The sequence below is a fragment of the Jatropha curcas genome, chromosome 4 (genome assembly GCF_041381405.1).
Source record: "Jatropha curcas cultivar XTBG-Jc1 chromosome 4, XTBG_Jcur_1.0, whole genome shotgun sequence".
NCBI lineage: Eukaryota > Viridiplantae > Streptophyta > Magnoliopsida > Malpighiales > Euphorbiaceae > Jatropha > Jatropha curcas.
The window spans coordinates 28,922,638-28,935,043 of NC_143154.1; the positions used below are offsets into that span (position 1 = coordinate 28,922,638).

The 12,406-nt window shown below is 27.9% G+C and overlaps 1 long non-coding RNA gene across 2 annotated transcripts; it reads left to right on the forward strand.

Annotated features, from left to right (window-relative positions):
• The first annotated feature begins 7,155 nt into the window (after positions 1 to 7,155).
• On the forward strand, positions 7,156 to 9,261 carry LOC149497184 (uncharacterized). 2 transcript variants are annotated; one of them, XR_016320455.1, is made up of 3 exons: positions 7,156 to 7,546; positions 8,154 to 8,238; positions 9,043 to 9,261. It is a non-coding gene; the product is annotated as an uncharacterized LOC149497184 (long non-coding RNA). The 2 variants fall into 2 exon arrangements; XR_016320456.1 differs by lacking the exon at positions 8,154 to 8,238.
• The last annotated feature ends 3,145 nt before the right edge of the window (positions 9,262 to 12,406 follow it).

Sequence of the window (12,406 nt, forward strand, 5' to 3'; positions counted from 1 at the left end):
AGTGACTTTTTTATAATATTAGTTTAGTTATTATATAATTAATTTTATGATTTTTATTTTTTTTTTTTGTAAATTTGTAATCTTAAGTGACTTTTTTAAATTATTATATAATATAAATAGCATGCAAATAATATATTAATCTTTGTATATGAATTTAATAATCGTTGTTTTTGAAATGCTAATTAAGAAAAGTGTTGTTTGTTTTTAATTTTAGTTGTTATGTAATTTATTTTATAATTTTTTTATTATTTTGTTTGTAACTTTGCAATTCTTATTGACCTTTTTATTTGTTTAATGTATTTTGGATTTTTTTTTTTTTTATAACAACAAGAAAGCTAGATTAAGTTAAATTTTTATATTAACATATATTAATCATTTTCACTTCATCTATGTCATGTGATTTAAATATATATAACTTTTGTTTAATTGATATTATATCTAACTCAATATAATTTGCTTTCTCTATACATTTTTGTTTTTTCATTTACAATCAAATAAGTTTTATATTTCAATATGCAATTGATCAATTTGCGGTCCATGATAATAGAGTTTTATCATATTTATTTTTAAGCATATATATTTTATATTTATTCTTCTTATCTCTAACATATTGCTCATAATAATTTATTTCATTATTTTCATTTATTGATATGGTAAATGTCATAAAATGTTTATAATCATATAAAAATTATTATAAATATAAAGATTCACGATAATTTATAATATCACGATTTTGAAATTACTGTTTTATCATAATAATGATAAGATTTTGAAAAATAAAATCTGCCCGAAATTGAATTTCACTATAGTATTTTTGCAACGATGGAAGACGTACGGTACAAGTATGTGGATACATTGATCCCTTGTTAAATACGTAAAAGGAAAATTTGGAAAAGGAAAAATAATTATTTAGTCCCAATATTTGACCAATTAACTAATTCATTTTTACAGTTTAAAAATATTAATTAATAGTTCCGGAGTTTTACCTTCGTCTAACTACTTAATCTTTTCATTCATATTTTTCAGATTTTTATATTAAAATAAGTCAAAAAGTAAGAGAGATGAGAGAGTTAATATAAAATGACAACAATAGCCCTCATGACCTTTCTCTCTCTTTCCTTCTGTCTTCTCTCCTCTCCACCTACATATCATATGTTTTTTTATGGGTAATATCCGTTTTCTAGCTTAAAATTCGAATATATTGATTTTTATGTTTTTTTTTTTTTTGTTAAAATAGCAATATGAAACTAAAAATTTAATATAGAATTTCATAAAAATAGTTTTTTTTCTATTGCAATTTTTGTTTTGAAGATTCTAATTCCAACTTCAATCAAGACTCTAAAACTGTACACTTAAAGACTCGAACATCATTTTAGATTTAAAATCGCCACTTCCAGCATCAATCAACAATAATCTTCAATTTACAAATTTTCTTTTCTTTTATATGAGGAGATATATTGTAATTACACACGATAAACTGTGCACTTAAAAAACTCAAACGTCATTTTAGATTTAAAATCGCCGCTTCAAACATCAATCAACAATAATCTTCAATATACAAATTTTCCTTTCTTTTATGTTAGGAGATATACTGTAATTACCTACAATAAACAACTGAAATACACATGAATTCAAATTTAAAAAATTTCAAACAATAATAAAGCTACAAACATATTGGTATCTGTCTATTCCAAGACTCAGTTTGAATCTTAAGCAACCCTTCTTAAAAGTGGTAAGAAACCCATCCCCATAATTAAAATGTACATATATGTAGCCTCGTTCTGTAACTTCATATACTTAGAAAGAGAAAGAGATAAAAATGGAGAGAAAAATGGTTGTTTGATTGTTTAGGAGAAAGAGATAGCGATGGAGAGAGAGATGGAGAAGGGCAAGAATTTGTGGGTGGTGAATAAAGACTCAATAAGAAATAGATAGGGTTATTTTAATATTTTTCCGTTACTAAATGTTCGGATTTTTTTTCTTTTCCTATAATTTTAATAGCAAATTTTGATAAATTAAATGGAAAGACTAAATAGTCTGACGATATATTGTCAAACTGCAACATAATTATTTTCCCTTCTAGTAATTCCAAAATTACCTTCACAGTTATCGCTGCCATTGGGAGTCAGGTTTTGTTCGTTTGACTTCTCAAGTTTCTTAAATGCGAACGGTTGTGAATTCTGATACTCCTTCCTTGGTTTTGTTTTCAACCATCACTGTCAGTTTTAATTCAAAAAAACTTCCAACCGCAGCCCTTCGTTTCGGATTGACTCCGCCATTAGTAAACATCAATAATCTTTTTTTTTTTTTTTTCCAATTTTTAATACTGATCTTTTTCAAAATAATATAATAAGAATATGTAAATTTTAATCTCAAATTAGTTAGAACCGACTGTATTATATAATTTTTTTATTTTCATTCCGTTTTATATATAATTAAGTTCATACAAATATAAAAAAAAAGGAAATTTTTATAATTTTGAATTATCTCTTTCTCTTTTAGTACACTTTACAATTAATGTAATGCAATTATGAATCATGACACCTAAGATTCTGTATAGAATATGATCAAATATAAATCATAAGTTATTCAATATCTATATTTATATTATGAATATGTTGAACATTCGAGACCCAATATTTATTTCTATATGATATGATAGATGCCGCTGCTGCCTTTCACTATTAGATAAAGAGTTTATTTGATAATATTAATCGTTCTAATACTTATTAGTATTTCAATTGCTGTTAGTTTTTTATTAGTAATTAGCTGTTAGCGTTAGTTTTTTATACATCTATTTAAAGTGAAAAACAATTCTTTAATTAGTTATTAATTTAAAATGACAAAGAATAAAGAGAACGGTTTTATATTACAAATATGGCTTGTTATAATATATGAAAAAGTAATGGGTATAAATGTGAAAAAATTATCAATTAATTAGTGTGAAAAGCTAAACTTTAAGTGGAATAATGTTTCATTAAGCGCTTCTTTAATCGCTAATTACTTTATTTAACACTATAATTAATAAAAATAGTTTATTAATCTAGTTAAAACGGTAAAAACTATATTAAAATGGTTAGATGGATGAAAATGAAGCAGTATAAATATTACTTAATTAAATTAATCGGTACTAGCACTTAATTATTAATCTCCAAGTTTTTTTCTCTAAAGATGATTTTCTTTTAAATATTTATAATATCAAAGTTTGATTTTACACATAATGTAAAAAAAAAAAAAAAAAATTGGGATTCATGAGTAAATAATGAAGCCATCTTTCTTTTTCCTAGCTGAAGAATCAAAAACAGTACTATAGAATTTAACTTTTTAGGTATAAATTATTATTATCATTATTTTAGTTTGTACTGCAAGTATAATTAAAAGACTGGACCGAGCACTCGCCCTCTTATTTAAGAGATTTTTTTCACCCAGATCATCCCCGTTGGTTAGGTGTAAATTAATTTGATAATACTTCTTACTATAAATACTCCATAAAAAATTTTAATAATTACAAATGAAAATGTATAACTTAATTAATATAAACAATAATAATATGAATTAAGCACAGTACTATGAAGGTTATGCTATCGTAACAAGCCTGTAATAACACCTGAAAGTCTACAATTAAGAAAGAAATCAGGCATGATCTTGATCTCTTGCAAATAAACAAATTACCTGATTATATATAAATCTTTTCGTAATCAATCTTTTGAATCCCATAATAAAAAATTAATAAATTTAATTAAATATTAACCTCTTTTCTGAATAGTCAAAACCTATTGCTTATCCAAATTAAACAAACAAATCTTTTTTTAAAATATATATTATCATAAAAAAAAAAAAGAAGGGTCTTCCCCTTTAATGACTTGTTCTTCTTCTTAATTATTGTTTTTTAACTTACATCATTGGGTTGTCATGATACATCATAATTATTAGAAGAAAAAAATAATAAAAGATTCAAAATTTAATCTTTTATTTTATTTTATTTTATTATACTCTTGGACAAACACTTTGACAACTTAATTTTAAATTAATTATATTAGTACCATTAGTAGTCAAATTGATGAAAATGAATTGTATTTTTAAGTGAGTTTTATTTATAAGGTGAAACTTGAAACCGTCATTATTAAAAATATTTTATTTGAATATTATATTTAATTTTTGACTCAAATATGAATGCATTTTTGTACTTATAATCACTTATATTATAATTCTATCTCTATATGTCTATTTATATATGTTTTAAGATAAGACAATATATAAAAAAAAATTACCAATACATATTTAATGTTATATTGTAATTTTTCTTTTAGATATCAATTTATAAATCAGTTTCAAAACTTGTATTAAATCTAAAAAAAAAAAAAATCAATCCCTAAATTATAGTCAAACTGACACGTGAAGACCATTATTTTCAAAACTAATTAATGAGATTTCCAATATATTGTTCTATTAATATTGTAGACTTTTTATCCAAAATAGAGAAATCACGGTGTTAACGAAATCATAAATTAAATTAAAAACTTCACAGTTGGTTTTACTATAGTATAGCGACTAATTTCTCAGTCAATTTACAATTAAAAATGTTATTATAAATGGAACGAGCAAAATGTTAATATTATAATTTAAGTACTTCATAATTGATTCTGAAAACAGAAATCATTTATTAATTTGATTATAATTTAGAGATTAATTTTATTTTTTTTCCATATATATATAAATATATCGCTTCTTTTTTTTAAAATAATAATCTCACTCCTTTTCAATAGAAAAATGACAGTTTTCGACTATAGATGATTTCATATGTGTTGAAGAGCTCTTTATTATAATGTTGGGTTGACCAAGCAAGCAGACATAGCCATGTCTAAATTGAGCTTGTCAATCATCAAAGATTACCCATTCGAACATGACCATGTGACTCAAAGATTTGCGTAAGAAAATTATATGATATATTAATTAGTTTGATTATTTAAAATTAAAGGATTTAGAATACATTTCAAAGCAATGGATTAAGTCATTTTCTACTCTCTTTTTCTTTTTTTTTTTTAATGTTAGAAGTAGTATTTTATATATATATATATATATATATATATATATATATATATATATATATATATATCCCTTGCTAGGTCAAAGAAATGCAATTAATAAAAAAAATAGCTTATCCAATTAGACACATGCACTATTTATGACGTGGGATGCAAACAAAAATACAGTGGAAAGCTATTTTTTTCTTTTTTGAAAACGATTATTTATACCTAAAAATTGTATTAAGAAATTCACAATTCGTTAATAATGAATATAAGTAGAGTACATCATAATATTTTTGTAAAATACAAATATAGAAAATTGAAATCTCTTGTTCATTTTCAAATAAGACGACAAAAGAAACCCTCCACAATATTGTCCCAAACATTATTTTTTCAGAAACTCGTTACAACCGACACTCACAAAAGAGTTTAATATAATAAACTTTAATGGAGGAACATGTCGCACTATCAGGCTCTATTGATAGAAGAAACTTAACCGAATTTGAAGATTTGAAGTCTCCGACCACAAGCAACCAACAATCTATCTTGTATTCCGAACTACCAAATAAATAAAAGATCTAATAAAAACTCCTCAATAATGAGGAACAGCTCCATAAAATGAGAAAAACTAATAACCCAATAAGAAGGTACCAAAAACACTCAATTTGAGAGACTAAATCTAAATTTCATCCCAATCGATTATAAATTTGAAAATTATTACAAAGAAAACTAAATAAAATAAAGAACAATAATAATGAGGGAAGAAAAAACACCACCGCGACCAAAGAAGACAGTCAACAGTGGTTCATAAATAAAATCTAGAAAAATATAAAATAGATTGAACCAGAAAGAGAGACGATGGCTATTAAGAGAGATAATTAATAACAAATAATGATTATGTCATATTTATTTTTTATAATTCTAAATAAATTTTATATGTAAATTATGTGTGATCTGATTGATTGCAGATATAAGAAACAAGACATATTGAGTTTAAATCATTTCCACCAGAATAATTTTGATAAATTTGTTGAATGTTGTTTAAAAAAGAAGGGATTGTGTAGTGATAAATATTTAATTACAATATTTATACCTCCAACCTGTATCAGAAAATGAATATAAAAAGATAAGCTAGCTTTTAAATAAAAAAAGTTTCCATCACATAGATGTGTGGTCATGATTACATTATTTTGATGTGTACTGATAAATATTTAATTACAATATACAATTTTTTTACAAATAAAATAATTAGATTTCACATTACATTTATATGTTCTAATTTTTTATTTGAAAAATAAATTTTAGTCCAACTTTTTGATTTGCACTTACTATATTTTAATTTTTAGGTGTGATCAGGCACTCAATCCAACCATCGGGCGGCTCACATCATGATCTCATGCACTCCCAATAATGATATATGCAATTGTATATTTAGTAATTAACAAAGATTGCTTACAATAATACTCTCTTAATTAAGAATTAATTATTCGTAATGTAGAAAAATATCAACGTCATCATAGCAATAAACTAATTGAATTTTGATTAGTGCCTCTATAATATTGTTGCAATTGTATTTGCTTACATAAGCATTGAATCTATAAAAAACCTTTCAACCCAAATTACTAAATATAAATAAAAGAGATGAATCTTTTCTCAATTTCTTAATAAATTGTTTGTACGGTTGCTAAAGAAAGAATAATTATTATAAAAGAAGAATATGTAATTGGACTGCCGATTCATCCTCGGTAAAAAAAATTTTAAAATTAAGAGGTAAAATTCTAAAATTTTACATTAATTTATTTAATAACTTTTATAAATTTCTTGATCTTGAAGGAGCTGCAACAGTGAAATAACCCGAATTTTTATTTTCAAAGATTTTTCATTTAAATTTAATAAACTGACAGCGTGGAAAATGTATCTAATTATTTAAATGCAAATTAATAATTTGTACAGTGATAAACCGAATCGAAAACCAATTGAAAAGTTAAAAAAATCAAGTAAAAATCGAGATTTGGGTTGAATCGAACCGAACCAGCCCAAACCCACCCAAATCACATCTAGAACCCTCTTCTCCCCCTATTTCCAGCGCATACTTCACCCTCCCCTACACCATTCTGTGCCTCCACCTGTACGCAGCACCACCAAAGCCTTCTCCTCCACTTTCTTCTTCTTCTTCTTTTCTTTCTTTTATTTTCTTTCTTTCTTCCTTCCTTTCTTCACTGCGCTTGCATTTCTGGTGAGACAGAGCAGAAGAGCCGCGCCACCCACGCCATCGCGCGCCACCGGTGCTCCTCGCCGCAATTGGCCGCCGCAGCAGCTCCGCCAGCAGTCCCACCTTACCCTCGGCCAGATCGTGCAGCGCCAGCTCCTCCTCTAGCTCATCGCGCCACCTGCTCGCAGTTCCGGTGAGCGCAGCAACTTGGTTTGGTCGACTCAATGCCATTGCTCTCACTTGCTCTTAGTTCCGGCACACGTAGCTCCCTTTTTCCAGTCGAACAATTCCGGCAGCAAGATTTTGGGTATATAAATTTAATTTTTAGACTATTTTTAGAATGTTTTTCTTAGTTTTGTGATTAGCTAATTTATTTTGCATTGATTTAATTCTAGTATAATTCCATTCGTGTGGATTTAATTAAGGAACCTTGATAATGATATATTAATAGGATTAAAGTGTAGATTAAGGTAGTTTAGGTATAATGTTATTGTATATTATAATTTTGGTTGTGTGGGGATGTTGAGATTGAAGGAGGATGGGAAAAATTTTATTTGATTAATTGCCTGACGGATGGGCCGTATGGATTGAGTTGAATATTTGTTAAATTGTTGATATTTTAACAGGTGGATAGTCTAATTTTTAGGGGAGATGCTGCCGAAATTTCGGTAGAAAATAAAATTAAGTATAGAAATTAAATTACTTATAGAAATTAAATTATTTATAGAAATTAAAAATATAGAATAAGAGTATTAGAGTGATAAATAAATAAAGAAACCCAATATATATCTATAAATATATATAGTTTAAATTAATAAGTGAATTAAATGACTGGTAACCAAAATTAGTAAACGAATATGAAATAGAATCTTCAAATTTAAAATTCTTACTTAGAATTTTATTGTTTATTTTAGAGGTTTATAAAATTCCGAAATGCGAGGACAAAGGCTGGAAGCACGTGGCTAGAAAGGCAGTCCCCTTAGAAGACAATAAAGATTTGTGAGTAGTGTTAGATAATTTGTCTCATCCGCCTGCATTCATGCATTCATGGTTAAATGTTATCATGCATTATCGCCATATTGTGATGCACTATTTGTTGATATTAAATATTGCTTGATTACTTGTGCTGTGATATTGTTGTGCCTTGTTTGTGTGGAATTAGGATGAAGTGGGTCACCATGGGTTTGTGAGACTGTTACTGTATATGGATCTTGATACTGATTACTGTTAGCCGGGTAAATGGGAGATCGGCGCCCCCGTGTGCACCTACTGTTACCGTTACTGTTAACCACAGGTTGGCTTCTTTATTTGGGCGCACCGGATAATCTAGGTTTGATCGCAGCCCGCAGGGTGGCCTCCTGTTGTGAGCGCCTGATGATCTAGATTTGAAGGAGACGACCGGGTTGCCTCCTGTTGGTATTTAAAAAAAAAAAAAAAAAAAAAAAAACAGAGAGAATGGAAAAACAATGAGAGGGCTGGTCAAGTGAGGATTAGACCGGTCGGCCAGAATAGGGGATCGGCTCCCTGGTGCACACGTGAGAGGATGGGCCATGTGGGAGGACGGCTCATCGGGGGTTTCGGTGACTCCACTGACTAATTTCCACGTGATGTGATTATATGAAGGTGATAATACTTGTGATTGCTGTTGTATTGCCATTTGTGTGACAAACTGCATGATCATATAATTAAACGGTAACCAGATAAAAATATTTTCGCATCTGTGTGATTGTGTGGGGTGAGAGGGTCATCTAACCCTACTCATTGAGTTTGGCGCTCATCCCTGCCTACTTATTTTTTTTCCAGGTAATAGAAGAAAGAAAAATCCTATGGAGTTGAGACAATAATTATAGAAGATTGTTAATGATAGAAATGACGATGTAAATGTAAAGGTAGAGTTCCGCAATTGTATTCCAGTTGGGTTGTAAATGAATAATAAAAGTCCATATTAAATATATGAACTGTATTAGTGATACATAACTGAAATAAATTATTGGGCTTGCATCCACAGTTATGAATAGGAAATGACGTTTGCATAATATAGGCTTACTACGGACTTCGGGGGCCTTAAGCCCACCCAGGTCCTAGTGCCGGTCCGGCCCATGGAAACGGGTCGTGACAAAGTTGGTATCAGAGCATTAAATTGGGCCTTAGGAATCAATTGCGGAACATAGGAAATTGAATATAAAACTCCTACGTTGGGATCGGCCGTAACCAACTAAGGAGAGACACTAAATAGAAAATGGTCTTGGTGCAGGTGGACGCACTGTGCACTAAGGCGGTTACAAAATCATAAATAAAATAAATAATGATAATAAATACATAAATAAATGGGGAAAAATAATTATATTAACAGTTAATCAAAGCTTTGAAACGCAGGAGAAATTAGAAGGAAGTACAGTGGCCTGATCAACCAGTGTACTCTTTCTAATGGAAACTGTGTCCTTAGCTTAAAAATTTAAATTTTCTTCTATGGAATAAATAATTCAATAATGTAATTATGTAAGAAAATAAGTGATATATGATTAATAGGTTGAAGTTAAATGATAAAAGCATGCTAGTGTATTTATGTTGAGAATGAGTTGTTAGTGTTAATTAATAAGAAAACTAGATGATTCGGATTCAAGGACATTAGGATGTATGTAATTAGAGTATTGATTTGAACATATCTATTTGATGAAGTTTATGTGATATTGGTTGGTGGAATTTATTATGGCTATTGAGGTAAGCATTTTTCTGGATGGAATATATACATTGGTGTCATTACAGAAATAATATTTATAAGGTGTAAATACTAAATGAATTGGTGTGATTTGCAATAGTAATTGATGATGAGTAATTTTTGTTGTACAAAATAATGTTGGTGGAATTATTTTATGAAGTGATTTTTAATTATGAGAAGTGATTTTTAATTGTGAGAAGTAATTTCTGCTTGATGGAATGAATTGTTATTGTGGTGTTCATCAGCTATTTCTTTTTAAGTGTATGAATACAGGGAATAATATAAATTATTGTGGTTATAAGAAAAGTACATTGTGATTCTTAGTAAGAGATAAATTGCTTTATATAAATGATGATGGAGATTGTGTGGATTGTGGCACCTTATGGTTTAATAAGACGTGATTATGAGTTAAATGCAACAAGATTTAGCCTTTTTATGTATAAATAAGGACTATTGTTTAATGAGAGATTCTATGAACTGAGCAAAAGTAAATGACTTATATTAAGAAATTAAGATAATTATGTTATATAAATAGTGAACCATGATAGTTAAGTGAATTGATGAATGATATGGGACATTAAGGGATAATTGTCCTATTATTGACTTGATGTTATACCAATGAATTAGATAAGTAAGAATGGAGCTAGTTCTGTTCTTGTATGGATATTAAGAAAAGAATTCATTACAGAAATATGAGGAGTATAGATTAGTATGGTTTAAATGAGGGTAATTAGTATTTAGAGTTTTGATAAATTAGGAATCACTATTATTAAGAGTGATTAGAATAGAGTAATGATGTATCAGGGGATCTAAGATAAAAATTTGTATACTGTGAGATTTCATGATTATGGAAAAAAAAAAAATCTATGTATATATATAATAATACATGTATAAATAAATAACATAATAATAAATCGATAAATAGATATAAAGATATATAGAATAAAAGAAAATAATAAAAAGTATATGTGACATAAAATAAGAATAATGATAATAATAGTAATAGTAACAGTAATAATGGTAATAGTAATAATAATAATAATACTAACAAAATCTATAAGGTATAATAATAATTTACGAGTTATATCGACCGAATTTATATATGGAGCCTATCGATATACTATGTGTAAGTGCCAAGTGTTGTGCGTAAGAATAATTGAGAATAAGAGTTGTTAAAGAATCATATGACTATGATTGTGAATAAATATAATTTCTTGATGTAAAGTAGTTAAAATAAGAAATTCCTATTAATTAGTGTAATTTTGTAAGTTACTTATTTTATTGGATGGAGAAGGAAAGTTATAATTATGATCTTAGTAGAACATAAAGGTATTTGGAGCATTTTCATTTAATAATAAGCCAGTGAGGTCTTAATTTATGATTCATTTGGATTATTGTAGATTTGTGTAAGAACAAACCAGTGAATTTGGGATAATTTTTGCGAATTTAGTAAGGAAAATACACACAAGTATTCGAGGATTGAAAACATAAACTATAAGATTATTGGATGGGTAACGAGATGGTTAAGATTACATCTTAATTATGTTGGAATGCCAACTCATGTGTGTCAGTTAGATAAATTATTATTTTAAATTACCTATGGAGTGATCGAGGTACCAATTAAGGTGAGAATGATTGAAATATAATTTGGAGTCAATGTAAAAACCTATTCCGAATTTCTTAGTAATTGGTAGCAATTATGATTGAATGAATATAATTGTGTTATAGATGGCAATTTACGATATATCTTGTGGTTTAAGGGAATACTTCATTAGTTAAATCCATTCGAGGACTGGTACATTGTAATTCTGATGTGGAAGGATTCAATGAGGTATTAACCTTGTTTGAGTACAGAATATAGAGGGAACATAATTAAGGTTGAGGATATTGTATTAGGTATAAATTTTACAAATTTTGGAAGTGATAGACATTACGATAGGCTTGGAGAAAAGGAATAACCCAATAATATTATTATCTGAATATTCATAGGCATTCATGGGATTAAGAATAAACTTAAAATACAGGACATAGTTAATCAGGAGTTGGATAATAGAATGGTGTTTGCAAATTTTAGAAAATAAATTAAGAATTATCCGGCATGGCAACAGCTTACCTGGCTAGTTGCATAAGTTCTTGTCATAATTAGTTAAGAAATGGTATGGTATGACAAATTGGAAAGAGGAATACAGAAGTCAATAACTAAAATAGGGACTTGATTGTGAATTTAAATTCTCTCTATATAGTTGATGTACTACTTGTTTTTATGGGATTCTTGTTAGTAGGATTTGAAGAGAGGTTGTATATCTATCTTTCGTTGGAAAATGGTGAAGTTGATAAATGAGTGATGAGCTTGGGATAGAGGTTAGGATCTCCTATCTGTTGATAGCAACTAGCTAGAGAAATGTCATGATTTTGTTTGATATAAGCTTGTAGTAATACCATGACTTT